At 41.2% G+C, this 16,872-nt stretch overlaps 2 long non-coding RNA genes across 7 annotated transcripts in view; both read left to right on the plus strand.

Annotated features, from left to right (window-relative positions):
• LOC144296956 (uncharacterized) overlaps positions 1-12,131 on the plus strand; it is a 51,566-nt gene extending 39,435 nt beyond the window's left edge. For 4 of the 6 annotated variants that reach the window (XR_013363913.1, XR_013363912.1, XR_013363914.1 and 1 more), the window contains one exon: positions 735-3,710. This is a non-coding gene — a long non-coding RNA (uncharacterized LOC144296956). Of the gene's footprint in view, positions 1-734; positions 3,711-10,763 lie in introns of those variants that run through there. The other 2 variants (XR_013363917.1, XR_013363916.1) reach the window with 1 other exon arrangement.
• A 176-nt stretch (positions 12,132-12,307) lies between these two features.
• LOC144296958 (uncharacterized) overlaps positions 12,308-16,872 on the plus strand; it is a 58,894-nt gene continuing 54,329 nt past the window's right edge. The window contains exons 1-2 of the long non-coding RNA XR_013363922.1: positions 12,308-12,539; positions 14,846-14,901. This is a non-coding gene — a long non-coding RNA (uncharacterized LOC144296958). The remainder of the gene's footprint in view (positions 12,540-14,845; positions 14,902-16,872) is intronic.

The raw sequence follows: 16,872 nt of genomic DNA on the forward strand, positions 1-16,872 counted from the left end.
ATACATGAATTGTTTTGATAATGTCAGAGATGTAGGTAATCTCCATTACTTGTAAATTAGAGCAAGAAGGCTCCAAGTTGTAAACTACACAAAGAAAATCCTTCTTATACCGTAAGCAGGACTATACTTTAGTGGTTTACTAATGGAACAGGCAGTGCAGGGACACAGCATAAAATTTCAACATAGTTAAAACCCCCAGTGAACTCAGAGGAATAATCCTTTATACACCTTGCCTCCTGGCTGTCAAATAGCTTCTCCCTAAGTGCTTTCGGCTGTAGGAAAATCACCACCTCAAAGGGCAAGTCATTCTGTTTCCAAATAACTTAAATCATTAGACCGTTCTTTCTCATTTTAAGATGAAATCTATCCCCTGTAACTTTCATCCCTTGGTCCACCCTCTAGAGCCATAAAAATAAGATTTGTTCCCCTTCCATGTAATAGCCCACCAGGTATTCAAGGTTCACTATTCTCCTCTGCCTCAGCCTCTCCCCTTTCCTGGAAAAATGTCCCATCCCCTCCGAGCTCTCCTAACATAATCCATTGTCTCTCCTTCCTCGTTCATCCTGCCCTGATGTGCTCAGGCTTGATTTTTTTGAAATCTCATCCCGTATCTTGAGATCCTCTATTCCTCTTTTAGTTCAGAGCGATTCCCCTCTTAGACAAGCAAGCAAGAAACACACACTGGCCCTCCATTACCTTCCAGTTCTTACTTTATTCCTCTTTCCTCCCTCAAGGCCTAGGTTTTTGAAGAAGCATTCTGCATCCACTTTTCCACTTCCCCCCTTCCAAAGCTGCTGCAGTCTGGCTTCTGACTTCACACTCGCTGGAACTGTTTATAGCGATGGCCCTGCTGACCCTGGAAGCAGAGTTGGCCAAGCGTCCTGAGCACTGAACGTGGTTTCTTGGATCGACCACCTGCTAGTGGTGTGCCCTTGGCAAAGCACCCATCCTCGTCCGTCTTATTCTCCTCATTGGTAACATAGATTGTTGTGAGGACCTAAGAAGACGATGTAAGAAAGGTGTTAATAGGGCTGGCCCACAGGTGGCGTTCAATGTCTGTGGGAGTCGTTATTATTATTGTTATTATTGCTCTCACCAGTGGTTGCCAGCCTTCAGTGGGCATCAGAATCACCTGACATGCTGGTTGGAACAGATTGCCGCCCACCGCCCCACCTCTGCCCTCTCTATCCCCATCCCCCGCCCCCCTTCCCCTCCCCTCCCTCTGATTCAGTAGGTCTGGGGTGTGGCCAAGAATGTGCATCTCTGTCAGGTTCCTGGTGATGCTGATGGTACAAGAACCGTACTTTGAGAACCACTCTGGTCTCAACCTTTGCCCCTTCAGGTGTACCAGTAGCATTGACATCGACATCACCTGAACGTCCACACCCAGACTTCTTGAATCCTATTGTGCGTGTTAATGAGACTCCAAATGATTCCTATGCACATCAAGTTGGAGAAACATGAGACATTTCTTGGTCCTTGTATCAGTTCAGTAAGATCTAAAGTCAGACCTTTATTTCTCCCTTTTAGATATTTTTTTAGCTTTCCAGGTATAATTTCCTCCTGGTTTTCCTCGTATCCCTTGATTATTCCTTCTCAATCTGATTTTCCTTCCTCCAAGGCTAACATCCTCCGTGGGGATGTGTTTTCCTCCCATTTTCACGCTGCATGCTTGTATCCATTAAGATTAGATCCCACTGCAAGTAATAGTTAACCTCCCTCCCCAAACAATGGTTTAGACCAGATAAAAGACCATTTCTTTCTCATGTCCAAGTCCAGATGTGGGAACTCAGTGTTGGTGTGATGATGACTCTGTTCCACAAAGCTTTTAATTATCCAGGTTTCCTTTTATCCTCTACAGCTTTCACTACCAATGTCACTCATGGTTTAAATACCACCATCACATCTGCATTTCAGCCCCCAGGAAGGAAGAAGGGATACAGAAAAAGGAAAAAGACAGCTGCCAGCTATTTTTAAGGAAGGCTGCTGGAAGCCCCCACAAGATACATCTGATTACAGCTCATTGGCTAGAGCTTAAAGATCTGGCCACAGTCCACTGCCCTGGAGGGTGGGAAATGTAGTTGGCTCAGCTAAAAAGTGGGGCTATCCCTCCTATGCAAATAGTAGTCTGCCCCATGTGCCACAATTCATCCATATATTAACTACCCTACTACACATGGAATCTACTCAACTCCTCCCCAGAGAGGTGTAGTTGGTTAGCTAGGGTTGTGGTAACAAAGTGCCATAAGCTGGGAGGCTCAGACAACAGACAGTTATTTGTCTCACAGTTTGGGAGGCTGGAAGGCCAATAGCAGGGTGTTGGTAGGGTTAGGGAAGAGGCTGTTCCAGGCCTCTCTCCTTGGTTTGGAGATGACCATCATCATATTCACATGGTGTCCTCCTTGTGCGCATATCTATGTCCAAATCCCTCCCTTTTGTGAGGACGCACCAGTCATATTGGATTAGGGGCCTGTTCTATGCCAGTAGGGGCCTCATATTCACTAATTACATCTTTAGTGGCCCTCTTTTCACATTCTGAGGTATTAGGGATTAGGACTCCAACCTGTGAAATTTGGAGGGGGACACAATTCAATCCATAACAGGAAATGATCCCTATTTTCTATCAAATTAGTGAAACCAATTCCAAGTCTAGGAACCACGGGTCAAGTGCCCAAACCTAGTGGCTGACATGCTGGAAGAAGAGAGGAGAACATGTTACTACATCTGCCAGAGGGCCAGTGATTATGTTCAAGATGGTTTCCCTCGGAACAGGCTGTGGTTGGGTCCATCTACACCATAGATGTGATTACTATATCTACTGACCAGACCCAGCAGCCCCTTACTTTAGCACAAATATATTTACAACACTTGCTGTTCCACCTCACACATCCCTAGATGTTCAACTGGCTCACTCAGATTCTGTTCAAACATCACCTTCACAGAGAAGCCTTTCTGGGCTACCCTAAGATAGCCCTTTCCCCTTTTCCGCCACCTTCTAGACTCTTACCATAATTTGTTTTTCTTTCATAATCTATCACTACCTGAAGTTGTATTAAACATGTCTGTGTTCATTCACTAGAATGTAAACTCCATGAGGACAGGGACTTTGTGTGTTTTATTCACCCCTGCAGCTCCAACAGCTAAAGCACAGTGCCCAACAGATTGTTGAAGGAAAGAAGAAATCCTTCAAGATTTTGTTTACGCAGATCTTGTGATATGTAGATAAAAACTATAGTGAGAGTGGGAGAGGCTTCCAGGTTTTGCTTCTGGACTAATATTTCTAGGAATTCATAATTCCATGATCTATAAGTTAAGTAAGCTATAGATATTCTGGCCATTTCTGAGACTTCACCTGCTTTGAGGATTTCACTTAACTTTCTCACTTTCTCTGATAAACATGCACCAACCCATAGGTTCTCCTTAGAGCCATATTTTCAAACTATGGGTCATGATTCATCAGGAGTCATGAAATTCCTCTAATGAGTCACAGTCATTATTATCAAAAAGAAAAAAATGAACTAGGTGTCAGAACTTGTCCATCTTTTAAAAATAAATACGTTTTGTGAAATCTCTGTTTTGATTTTATGTATCTATGTACATGTGTACTGTGTTACAAGGTAAAATGTCTTTGCTACTTTGGGTCATGGTCAAAAACAGTCATTGCTTTTGTCCTCAGGAAATAGAAATACAAGGAACTTATTTTAATGCAATGTTTTAGCTGTTGAATTTTAACTCATTTCTTCAATTCATTTCTCTGAGGAGAGGACAATCAATTTGGTTAACACATTATTTTTCAAAACAATCTTTGCCCCTGAAAAGCTCATATTGAAGCAGAAAAAGTAGAAATACAATATAGGATGGGGAATCAACAAGAAACAAATCTTATAGGAGGTCAGGACAGGGAACAATTAATTTTTCCAGTACAGTTTCCTAAGAAATGCGCCCACAGTTAGATTTGAGAGATGCACATATCTAGTGCTCATGAGAAAAACTGAAAACATGTTTTGCCTCCTTCAGACTTTTGATTAGTTCCAGCCTGGGTGGAGGAACAATCTTGGACTTTTAGCTGCTAGAGCCATTTTGCTTAGGGCTTGAGAGTGTTTCGATTAATTTTAATATCATATAAATATATATATACACACACACACATATATATTCTCTCTTCATAGTTCTTGATATGAAATTCTCCAAAGGGACAATAGGATAGCATATATTTGTTCTGGCACCCTTAGGATTATAATAACAATATTAATATTAGATTTTAGGCACTCTAGTTAAATTCAATTTTTTCAACTCAGAATTGTTTTCCCTTATGGAGAAGTAGGCCATTTCTGTGTCTTCCCATATGATGTCTATTGCTGTCAGCACCCCAGATTATGGCACCCATACTTACTGGATATTTCATGGTATTTCCAATATCACACAATTTTACTCCTTTTTAAAAATATGATATGTGACCTATTTGACAAAGTATCCGTGGGCATTCACACATTTGTAAGACTTTGATATAGAAAAATCACAAATGTGAGAAATCCTTTTTCAGACCAAGAATCTTGATTTGGGGTCTTTGAAAAATGGTTAGTAGAGTCACCAGTCCTATTCGTTGTTTACTGAATTGTTACTAGAGGTCAGTGTATATTAGTCAGAACTTTGGGTAGCAAGTGAAAGAAAGCAGGACTCTGGGTGGTTTTAGAGGTGACTGGAACACAGACTTGATGGACACTGGGTTGGTCTATCTTTCTTCTCTCTGCTTTTATTCTATCACACTGGCTTTTGCTACACAGCAGGAAACAAATGCTAGCAATTACTCCCCTCATTCTTCCACACTGAGGGACCCAAATTCTTTCTCTCATCCCAAGTTAATAAACAACAAAGAAACAAAGAACACTGTAGCCCAAGGAAAAGTTTAAACTACCTCAACAGAAGTCAGGTACAGATGTCCCTCACTCTCTAAAGGAGAATGTTCCTATGAAACCTGAAATGGTGTGAAGAAGCAATTAACATCACTTTATGTGGAAAGAATTTTTGAGTGTTCCAAGACCCCCCCCCCCCAAATTACCTCTCTTAGGCTTTTCTGATACCTTAGCACGTGTCTTGCTAATGGATGCACAAAATAATGGCAATAAAATACAGATGCTAAAAAAAATAAAAATAGGGATCCCTGGGTGGCGCAGCGGTTTGGCGCCTGCCTTTGGCCCAGGGCGCGATCCTGGAGACCCGGGATCGAATCCCACGTCGGGCTCCCGGTGCATGGAGCCTGCTTCTCCCTCTGCCTGTGTCTCTGCCTCTCTCTCTCTCTCTCTGTTACTATCATAAGTAAATCAAAGTTAAAAAAATAAAAAAATAAAAAAATAAAAAAAAATAAAAAAAATAAAAAAAAAATAAAATACAGATGCTCTCAGACACAGTTCAGAGCTCTGGTGGCTTGGTGTGGAGATGCTGAGCGTAGTTCTCAGGGAAGGAGCTTGGGGGCGCCACTCAGTGCTCTATGACAGCATGCCTCAAACAAAGGTTAAAAGCTATTTTTACTCTTTTTTCTTCAAAGTGAAAATCTTCAAGTTTCTTTCGACTAGGGAAATCAGGTACCGATATAGGTCTTTCCGAAAAGCAACGTGGCATAAGGAGAACTTAGGAAAAGCAAAGGATACCTTTACCCTATCCTTGGCCAAGAAACTGTGTCCAGGATATGGGATACTCTTATTAATCCAGTTTCTGTTGGGTAAGTATCCCTGGGCCAATCAATAGTGGTGACTAACTGGGATCTGTAAGAAAATGGCAATTTTTCTTTTAATCCTATGGCTAAGTAGAGGCAGTAACCCGTCACAGGAACGGGTGTTATTTGGGGTGGATGAGACCATCAACATTCACTACATGGGTGTAATGTTAAGTACCTTACACACATCACTTAAAAGAATCCAGCCATAAATGCAAATAACCCGTAAGATTCAGCTCAGTTTATCATCAAGTTGTTTTGTCCTCAGGTATAGAAGCGCAGGTGCTTTGAGGCCCATCTATGTGGGTCATTCTTTTTTTTTTTTTTAATTTTTATTTATTCATGATAGTCACACAGAGAGAGAGAGATTGAGAGAGAGAGAGAGGCAGAGACATAGGCAGAGGGAGAAGCAGGCTCCATGCACTGGGACCCCGACGTGGGATTCGATCCCGGGTCTCCATGATCGCGCCCTGGGCCAAAGGCAGGCGCCAAACCTCTGCGCCACCCAGGGATCCCCTACGTGGGTCATTCTTGAAGAGAAGCCCGATAAAAATCTGGCCTTCCTGGTCTTGCTTGCTAATGGTTCATAGTGATGGAAGACCAGATTTTAGATACTATAGAAGGTCCTATCAGAAAACTCTGTGAGAAGGTTTGCCTTGAGTTTTTCTGTGTAAAAATGCTGATTTGACCTATTTTTCCCATATGGCCTGACCCTCATTCTCTGCTGCTCCTAACAGCTGCTCTGAAGGTTACAGAGTCTGTTGCTTACACAGCTGCTTTAGCAGAGAGTGGTCTAGGCGGAGTTCCAGCCTTCAGACTGTTAACCCCTTAACAGCTATTTTTGAAACCTGATGAAGGATATTATTTTATAGACAGGAGCTTATGCTCCAATTCAGTTTCAAGCACTGGGGCTGCTGATACAGAAAATCTTTTTCCATTCCTTTTCTACTCTTCCTCCTTCCCTCTCTCCCTCCCTCTCTTCCCTCCTTTCTCCTTTCCCTCCTCATCCCTCCCTCTCTCTCTTTTTCTTTTCCTGCCAATTACAACGCTTTGCACATATGGGAAAACAGGTGTTTCCCACCCCCGCACCCCCCGTTACCTGGTACGCCCCTTCCTTCTCTATTACAATTCTGGACTCAAGATATTTTCACTTCACCCTTCCCCTTCGACAACATTTTTTTTTTTTTTTAAGATTTTATTTATTTGACAGAGAGAGAGAGCACATGCAGGGGTAGAGACAGGAAGAGGCAGAGGGAGAAATGTGCTCCCCATTGAGCAGGAAGCCTGATGTGGGGCTTGATCCTGAGACTCCGGGATCATGACCTCAGCTGAAGGCAGACACTTAACCAGCTGAGCCATCCAGGCGCCCCACCCCCCTTGGCAACATTTTAATTTAAAAATTTCCTTAACATTAAAAAATAGTTCTGTTATAATTTCTTTTACAATTTTTGTTTACAAATGGGGTATCATAATTCAATTTGTCAGATGATACTGCTAGAAATAAAGGAAAAGATAGATTGTTGGCTATCATTTCAGACTGGTGACATACCTGGATGTATTGTAGTGACAAGAATATGAGAAATAGACTGGATTCTAGAAAGACAAGAAAATTGTCTGCTCAATTGAAACAACCCACACTTTGAAGGGCTCTAACAGATGATGGTTTTATTCGCATCATTTGATATAAGATAAACAGTGTGTAAATACTATTTTAGTCTGCTCCAATCAAGGAAATATGAGTGATCAAGTTGTTTATTCAAGTTAGTCATAATGGTACAGAGGTATCAGGTACAGGTATAGACCGACGTCATCCTTGATATGATAAGAGTTCACCATTTCATGTTTAAGAGACATTAACCATTTTCCCAAGACAATAAATCACAATTCTTTTGAGTGCAAATGCTCCACATCACTAGCCATGAAGGAAATACAAATCAAAACCACAATGAGATACCACCTCACACCAGTGAGAATGGGGAAAATTAACAAGACAGGAAACAGCAAATGTTGGAGAGGATGTGGAGAAAGGGGAACCCTCCTGCACTGTTGGTGGGAATGTGAACTGGTGCAGCCACTCTGGAAAACTGTGTGGAGGTTCATCAAGAAGTTAAAAATAGAGCTACCCTCGACCCAGCAATTGCACTGCTGGGGATTTACCCAAAAGATACAGATTCAGTGAAACATGGGAACACCTGCACCCCAATGTTTATAGCAGCAATGTCCACAATAGCCAAACTGTGGAAGGAGCCACGATGTCCTTCGACAGATGAATGGATAAAGAAGATATGGCATATATATAATGGCATATATATTGGAATATTATATTATATATAATTATATGTATATTGGAATATTAGTAATCAGAAAGGACAAATACCCTTATCATTTGCTTCAATGTGATGGAACTGGAGGGTACCATGCTGAGTGAAATAAGACAATCAGAGAAAGACAGCCATCATATGGTTTCACTCATATGTAGAAAATAAGAAATAGTGAAAGGGCCTATAAGGATGGGAAATTGAGTGGGGAAAATTAGAGAGGAAGACAAACCATGAGGGACTCCTGAACCTGGGAAACAAACAGAGGGTTGAAGAAGGGGAGGAGGGTGGGTGGATAAGGTAACTGGGTGATGGGCACTAAGGAGGGCACTTGATGGGATGAGCACTGGGTGTCATACTGTATGTTGGCAAATTGAATTTAAATAAAATATAAAAAAACACAACTGAGTGCAATGAAAGAAATGTACAGAGGAGGAAATATGCAATATGGGGATTAGTTCCAGTCTGCTATTTGGTGAGGGGGAGTTTTAAAGCTGTTTTTCCATGGTAGGGACATGTACTGATAGATTGAATGTGAATCAAAGTTGGTTAGACTGAGGGGACAGAGAAATAGCATCCGGGTCAAAAGAACAATGTATGTAGAGATTCTATGCTGGGAAAAGGCTTTGGCATGGTTGAAGAACTGAGAGGGTAGTCAGAGTATAGTGTGGGGAGGAAGAAGAGGAAGCACGGTACAAGTGAGGCTGAAGAAACCCATAAAGGGCCTTTCAGGTCATATTAAGTATTTTTCAGTGGATTTTACATGAAGCCATATCAGTTAGTGATTGCTGGAGGATAAGCAACCACTGCATCAGAGAGGCAGAAGACAGTAAGCATTTATTTTTTGCTTATGCAAGTCGACTGTGTTGATTTGGCTTTAGGCTGCAGATGTGAGGGTCAGAGAAAAAGGCTCTGCTCCACACGCATCACTCTGTGGTGTAGGCCCAAGGGCCAGTAGCTGTCTAAGGATGCTCTTTTCACGGTCATGGCAAAAGCACAAAAGAACAAGACTGACACCAAACAATGGGCACAGCTTCTGCTTGGGTCACATGGACTAACATCCCACTAGCCTAAGTCACATGGCCATGCCCCACATCTCTAGGGCACAGAAGGAGGCAAGTGGGTGAGAGAGTATTTTCTCTATAACAATTTAATCTACCACAGAAGACATGGAGGGATTAGAACCTAGAAACAAGGAAGATAGAGTTGGTCTTAAAATGGGCATATTTGGAGGATATGGAGAAGGAGAATGGATTAGAAGATTCAAGAATAATTGTAGGGAAACAAGGCAGTTATTGGGCTATTATTAAGAGAGAGATGATGGTGGCTAGAACTAAGCAGTGCTACTCAGGATGCACTGAATAGATTCAAATATATATATATATATATATATTTTTTTTTTTTTTGTAGATGCAAATAACAAGACATATTGAGGTTAAAGAAATTGCCATTTTGTTCTTTGCCATGAGCTCCTGGATGGATGGACAAACTACTCATTGTGGTAGGGAGAAAAAGAGAAATTTTATGGCAGGAGATGATGTTTTAGTTTTGTATCTGTTCAATTTTGCTAGAGCTGATCGATATCTAAGTGGAACATCACCTGCGTCATCATTGTGAATCATATCTTACACACCCAGTGCTTATTTTCATAATTTCTTCATAATAATACATGTTGTTGTACTTACGTTGGCTAGTAACTAGAAGAGGTTGTAAGTAGATGTTTCAATGAGAACAAAAAAAACTTTAATACATAACAAGTAACTTTATGGAGTTTGGAGATCATTCAGTCTAATCTCCTCACTTGACAAAAAAAATCAAAAAGACCCAGAATAGTATTTAATTCCTTCTAGTGTAGATGAGTATTTTAAAAAGGATAGCCTACATGGATCAATCTTGGAACAAAAACACTTGACTGAACATTTATGATATATTTTATACTTTATTAATTGATTTGTGGTATGAATAATAATAATAATAACAATAGTAATAATAATAATAAATACTATAAAATATTTAAGTGCCAGGTACCGGACATTTCCAAAATGTTTTTTAATGCATTATAACACTTATTTCTTGTGAAAGACTGAGTTTATTAACAAACAGAATTCTAACAATTAGTAAACTAGCCAGTATCAATGTTCTTAATGATTATGCTATAATTTAGATTTAGAGCAACCGAGAATATGATGAGAGGGGGCAGGTACTGCATACATGCTCAGGAAACTGTACAAGAAGACATTTTAAATACTAGTTTGGGGGGAACAGGGTAGAAACTGCCATAAAGTTTTATAGATTGGGGAGTTCAAATCAGAGGGACAATATTGTAGACTTTATGTGAGGTTCGTTCATCTTCAGGTCAAGATGATAATTTTTTTGTTGTTGTTCGATATCTAATTGGTGTTGAATGGAATAGAATTTGTCCTTTTTCTGTAACTTGCTTGTATTTTTGGGACCCAGAGCTGGCGAACTTTCTCAGAGGCTCTTGACAACTTCCTCCTTGTTCTTGCTCAGCTCTCCACCTACACTGGGATCCCCTCCACTTTTGGACCTAGATGAAACCTCTCACTCTAGAGTGGAGAGTCTATTGTCTGGAGCAGTTGGCCAGAGGATGGAGTGTGGGGGGAATTAGATGCTCTTGAAATGAACCTGGAAAATAGGAGGCAGATCAAGTCTCTCTCTTCTCTGTCCCATGGACTACTCTAAGGCATGGTTTCTCCATGTTTCTCTTCCAGAGAGTTTGCATCTACTGAGTGAATCCATCCAAGAAGCCTCCCTTAGGATTATCATCTTGATCCTGAGATAAACGAACTGCTCTGAAAACAATGCTTTGCACTTTGCCTGACTTCCCTCTTCCCATCACCCTGATTGCTCACGGCTTGTGCTTCTCTTGTAAAATACTGGCAATCTTAATCCTTGCTTTAGCCTCTTTTCTAGGAGACGAGGGTGAAGAAAACATTTTAAGTGTAAACTCTTTGAAAATGACATCAATATTTCATTATCTGCAATAATTTCTTCTCTTACTGATGCAAGAAGTTGAGTTACATTCTCATCAAAGTTGGTGGGTAGGATCAAGTCATTTACCTAGTGAGTGAACCCCGATTAAGTGCCAAAATGTTGTATTATGGTGGAGTTGATTAATGTATATTCATTCCTTATCACACTTTCTTGGCATAAATCACATACTTTAGTGTTCAAAAAGTATCAGATTATCAGTGAAGCCTATGATAATGCAAATGTGTATAGAACTCGGGGACCACCCCAGAACTCCCACCGTTGTAGGCTTGCTGACGTGGTTTCAATAATCTTGGAATAATGCAAATCTTGGAACAGAAATTTGTGGCTCCCACCTACAGCACTATGGCTGGGTTTAAGTGTATTTCATTCTATTGTTATGTATTGAAATAAATGGACATATTATACAGTGGATGCAAAAATGTATGTGAATTTTAGAAGATTAAATACAAGACTCCAAAGAAAGAATATGCTTGCCATAGGCTGCTTTGAGATAAAATGCTCAGCTCCTCCTGGAATTCTCACTTGTTAGGAGTAATTAGTTTGGAAAATTTGAGAAACACTGTGTGGGTGTATGTATAATTTTTCCCCCATTAAACATACTTGTACATCTATAAAGCGAATAAAAAATGTTCCTTAAAATACTGCTCCATGTCTGTGTTCTAGGGAGATGTTGCAGAATTGTCTTTCAAAGGAGGATTGCTTTTTAGTGTGGAAGAAAATATTTTAACAGGTCTTTTGGTTTTCCAAGTTAAGTAAATCCCAGCAGCTAGTCTGGAAGGGAAAAGTTGAAACACGGAGGATTATAAATAGCTATCATCATTCTGCATGGGTTGGTGACACTTGTGATTATTACAGGGCCTCCTGGCTTAGCCCCCCATCCCCCTGGTTGGGGTTAAGGGAAAAGGAATGTTTGGGCTCTACACACTGGATAGGAGGTTGAGCAAGAACCAGACTCTCGGGCAGCCCTGGTGGCCCAGTGGTTTAGCCCCGCCTTTGGCTCAGGGCGAGATCCTGGAGACCCAGAATCGAGTCCCATGTCAGGCTCCCTGCATGGAGCCTGCTTCTCCCTCTGCCTGTGTCTTTGCCTCTCTCTCTTTCTGTGTCTCTCATGAATAAATAAATAAAATCTTAAAAAAAAAAAAAAAAAAGAACCGGACTCTCATTTGAACTGATACTGGTTCCAACAATATGGCAGCTGGCTGAGGGCCATGGAGGAAATTACCAACCAGCCTGGGACCTCCACATAAAGGATGTGGTAACAGTGAGCGTTGATACTTTTGGTTCTGTTTTTTTCTTCTCTGAAATTGTCCTCTGTTCTTGAGTCATCATTGTGGTTGGGAGGCTGAAGGGAGCTCTGTGTTTGGGGGCACTATACACCTGCAGACTGTTGAGGCGACGTAAGGAAGCAATGACAAGACCACCAGAAATGATTAGGGAGCAGCAGATTGGAACAAGAGAGCAAACCACATGAGAGGAATGCGAACTTCATCCAGGTATTTCTCGGAATTGTGCAGGGAGTTTGCATTTCCTGAGGCAGAGGAATTTAAATTTGCTTGTTTGGATAATAAGTGCATTGAATCATCACAGAGGAGAGAAGAATCTTGGGAATGAATTACGTGTCTATGGTACTGCAAACCAAGATATGGTATGTTTATGATTGGAAGGGTACGCGGAATAAAAACACATGGAACTAAGTCTCTGATCAGAGACAATGACGATGCCCTCTCTGAGGGGAAAAGCTGGGCTCACAGGAGGGATGTGGGATTTTGACAAAGAGGTCTTACAAATTGAGTGCTACAGAGCAAGCAAAAAGGGGACTAAAGAGTGTAGAGCGATAGGAAGACTATGAGAATGAAGACATCAGTCTTTAACATCAGCCACAAGGACTTCTATCCCTAGAAGAATCTATTAAAAATACAAATCTGATCATATCACCCATCTACTTGAAACACCTCAATGGTTTCCCATTGCTTGTAAGATAAAGTACAAAATCCTTAACCTGCTTGGTAAGATTGAGCAGGCACTTATATCAAACTTTTCAATCCCAGTTCTTGTCACTCTGCTCTATGGTCTTGCCACATCAACCATTCTGGGTATGTATTTATTTATTTATTAAAAAAAAAACCCTGCAGTTCCTTTAGCCCTGGGCCTCTGGACAAAGGTTTTCTTGCCTGTGTGTCCCTCTTGCTTCTTCTCTTCAAACTCTCCATCTAAGTATCAGATAAAAGGCCATTTTTTAAAGCTGATTACCTTCAGCTTCCCAGACCAGCTTGTAGCCTCTGTGCCTCCTCCTTCATACTATTCATCCAGCAAATACTTGTTGAGCCTGGCATCATTACGTGCTTGAGAGATACAGCAGTGGAGGCAACAGACACAAATCCTTGTCCTCCTCACGTTGGAGTTACTGGTTTACTCCTTGTGTTCTCTGTTAGACACAGCTCGACGAGGGCAGAGAACATATCTGTCTTGTTTATCGTTTTCTTTCCCAGCACATAGCACTGAGCCTGGAAAACTCTAGTGCTTAATGAATAATTGTCCCAGGCATGAACGTTATAGAAGTTGGAGATTCTCTGGGGCTAGTCATTTCAGGAATCTGCAGGTCTTGAAATATTTTGGTGGATAGTTTTAGGATAGTCGATGACACATAATGATTGATTAAGCTTGGAAAAATCACAAAACTTGCTAGGAATTATAATTGATATAAAAAGATAGCTTGACCTATTAGGTGCACACATTTCAGGAATTCAAAGGCAGATCTTGATTTTAAATGTTTTAAGGGGATTTGATGCGGAAGGGAGCAGGGTGGATGGAGGGCAAAAGCGCCCTGGCCCCCAGCAGCCTGTCAGAAGCTGTGGCTGGCCTCCTTAAGTGCTGATTTTGGGAAGCATTTTAAAAACAATCTCATGTTTGTTGGGGGGCAAGCTACCACTGGAGAATGTTTAGAATTTGTATTTCTTTCATCTCTGTTGGCATGAGAGAACAGAACTAAGTGCGAAAGCTAACTTTGCTTCAAAAATGTATTCTTTTGCAAATTAGTTTTTAACTGCAAATAAATACTGGTTCAGAATAAGAAGTTTGAAAGAATAAATAAACTTCTAGACAATAAATTCCGTGAGGATAGGGCCTGCACCACATTCATCTTTGAGCCCTCACTACTGAGCACCAATCTTGACAATAATAAATTACCTAGAAGTATTGCTTTTCCTTTCATGAATGAAGAAACATGATCCCTTGAGTGGGAGAGAAAAATCATATTGCTTATTTTCATTAGTATAGAGACCAGAAATTTTAATTGGCTAACGTTTTCATATTCATAGTTCATGGATTATTTTGATGTAGATACAGTCAGGAAAAACAGTCAACCAAATTAAAATAAAATGTTTTAACTGGATTGCATTATAATATTTATTTATAGCCTATCTAGTCCTATAAGGAAATCACAAATATGACAAAATAAGACATATAAAACAAAAACCAGAAAAGAAAATTACATTGAGAAAACTTCTTGGAGAGAAGTCAAAGCAATTCAGCATGACACTTAGCTCTAAGTCTCCTGTTACCCAATGCTGGGAGGAAAACACGAGAGGGTACCTCCCTCCTCGTTGTCCGGTAGAAGGAAGCATCTAAGTTCATCCAGAGAGAGAACACTTGTCCCATCCCGAGGTTCGAGGTAATTTATCCTATGCCTTTGTGAAGAAGACACTGAGAAAAATAGGGGCAAGAAACATCATGTCAATTTTATAAATAGAGATGAAAAGACAAATACACATGAAGCCTTTTTTTTTTTTTTTTTTTCCAGTCGTGGGTGAGAGATGAGGACAGAATGTTGTGTTTCCATGAGAGCTATCCCTGAGGGTAAGATGAGGAGTTTCATGTTTCTCTGGAGTGAGTAAAATTTGGGGAGGATTAAGAAGAGAATATTTTGTATCACCCTTGGTGCTGAGTGCCTGAGAGTCCAGGGCCCACCTAGTGCCACAGAAGCCAAGGCTGATGTGGGTGAAGGCTGCCGCCCTGAGGGCAGCAGGGAGGGCCAACCTGCATGTGGGTGTTCTGAGCCTTCACCCCTTCTCTTGCCTCTGCTGCTACAGCCATATTCCTCAATTCCAGGTTTGAAATTTTGGAGCTTCTTTCCCACTTTTCCTTCCCTTTGAAAGGAAAGTTCTGCTGGGAGGTAGGCAAGTTTATAGCATGGCTTACTTCTACTGAAGAAGCCTTTTCTGACCAAGCCCTTTGGAAAGCATCCACCTGCCCTGAGTCACACTTCATTCTACTTCCCTGGCTTTGTGTTTCTCAACAGCACTTCTATTCCACTACCTGGGCTTTGGTTTCTCAACCGCACAATAAGTTACTATATAACTTATTTCTTTATTTTGTGTATTGGGCAGGATTGTAACAAGACACAGTATCCTTGAACCAGGTGATTGGAGCACAGTATAATAAAAGAAATATTGACAGAGATGTGGGCAAGGTTTAGGGACACCAGCAAAGACTCATGTAGTGTGCAGGGCTGGCAAGAGTGGTGGGAAGGATGGGGAGCCACTGACACCCCCGGGCCTGGAGGGGAAAAATGAAAGAGCAATTTACTAGAATTGAGAGAAAAGTCCAGAAAGGATAGCAGCTTGAGGAAGACCACTTTTGGGAGAAGGATATAGCTGTCCCATGATGAACAGGAAGTCCACAACTTTTTTCTCCTCTTGAACTGCAAGTCCCTCCCATTGGCCAAATCCAACTGGAGATGAGAGGGCAGGTGAGCTTGTTGATGTGGTCTGTGGAGATGCATAGCTCAGGGTGGAGAAGGCTGGAGGGTAGGTCAATCAGAGCATACAGAAGATTGCCACTGTATTTCATTTCCTTTATTTTTAAAGACTTTATTTAATTATTCATGAGAGACACAGAGAAAGAGACACAGACAGAGAGAGAAGCAGGCTTTCCGCAAGGAGCTCAAAGTGGGACTTGATCCCCGGACCCTGGGACCATGCCCAGAGCCAAAGGCAGACGCTCAACTGCTGAGCTACCCAGGTGTCCCTCATTTACTATCTCCATCTCCAGCTGGATTGAGATTTTTGCTTGGTTTATTCTTTGCTGTGTCCTTTGTACCTGAAGCAGTGCCTGACTCATAGTTGGTGCTCAATGAATATTTCTTGAATGAAGAAATATCAGTTGTTTTAAAGTGAATTTAAAAACTCAATTACAATAGTATAGCAGTAACAGGCTATTTATGATATGTTACCGTGGGAGATACTTTTTTATATTGGTTCTCTTTATCTCCCTGATTTATATGAGTAATAAATGCTTGATACTTAATTAATCATATTAATTATATATACTTAAGTTCCTGGACTCAATTTCCATGTGTATGCGTATATGTACGCTGGGAAGGGCTTCCTACCTAAAACCAAGCAGTTCTCAAACACTAGTAGGGTGTCCTACAGTTCAACTCCGTTCTGACACTACCTACCTGGAGATAGCAACAGACTCCATAGGTTAGGGACTCAGTCCTACGAGACTGCACCCTGCCCACCCCATGCCAGTTATAAGTCCAGCTTGTCATCTGTGCTTCTGGCCAACTAGCTACAAATCAGTGGTTCCCAGGACCTCCTCAGGTTCAATTACTTTGCTAGAGCAGCTCACAGAACTCAAACATTTTACTTATTAGATCACTGGTTTATTAGAAAAGGATACATTTCAGGAACAGCCAGATGGAAGAGGTATATGGTCAAGGTATATGGGAAAGGCTCAAGGCTTCCAACGCTCTCCCAGAGCGTGTCATTCCCCCCAAATCTCCATGTATTCACCAACCTGGAACTTCTTCAAACCCTATCTGTT

The sequence above is a fragment of the Canis aureus genome, chromosome 25 (genome assembly GCF_053574225.1).
Source record: "Canis aureus isolate CA01 chromosome 25, VMU_Caureus_v.1.0, whole genome shotgun sequence".
NCBI classification, from domain to species: Eukaryota; Metazoa; Chordata; class Mammalia; order Carnivora; family Canidae; genus Canis; species Canis aureus.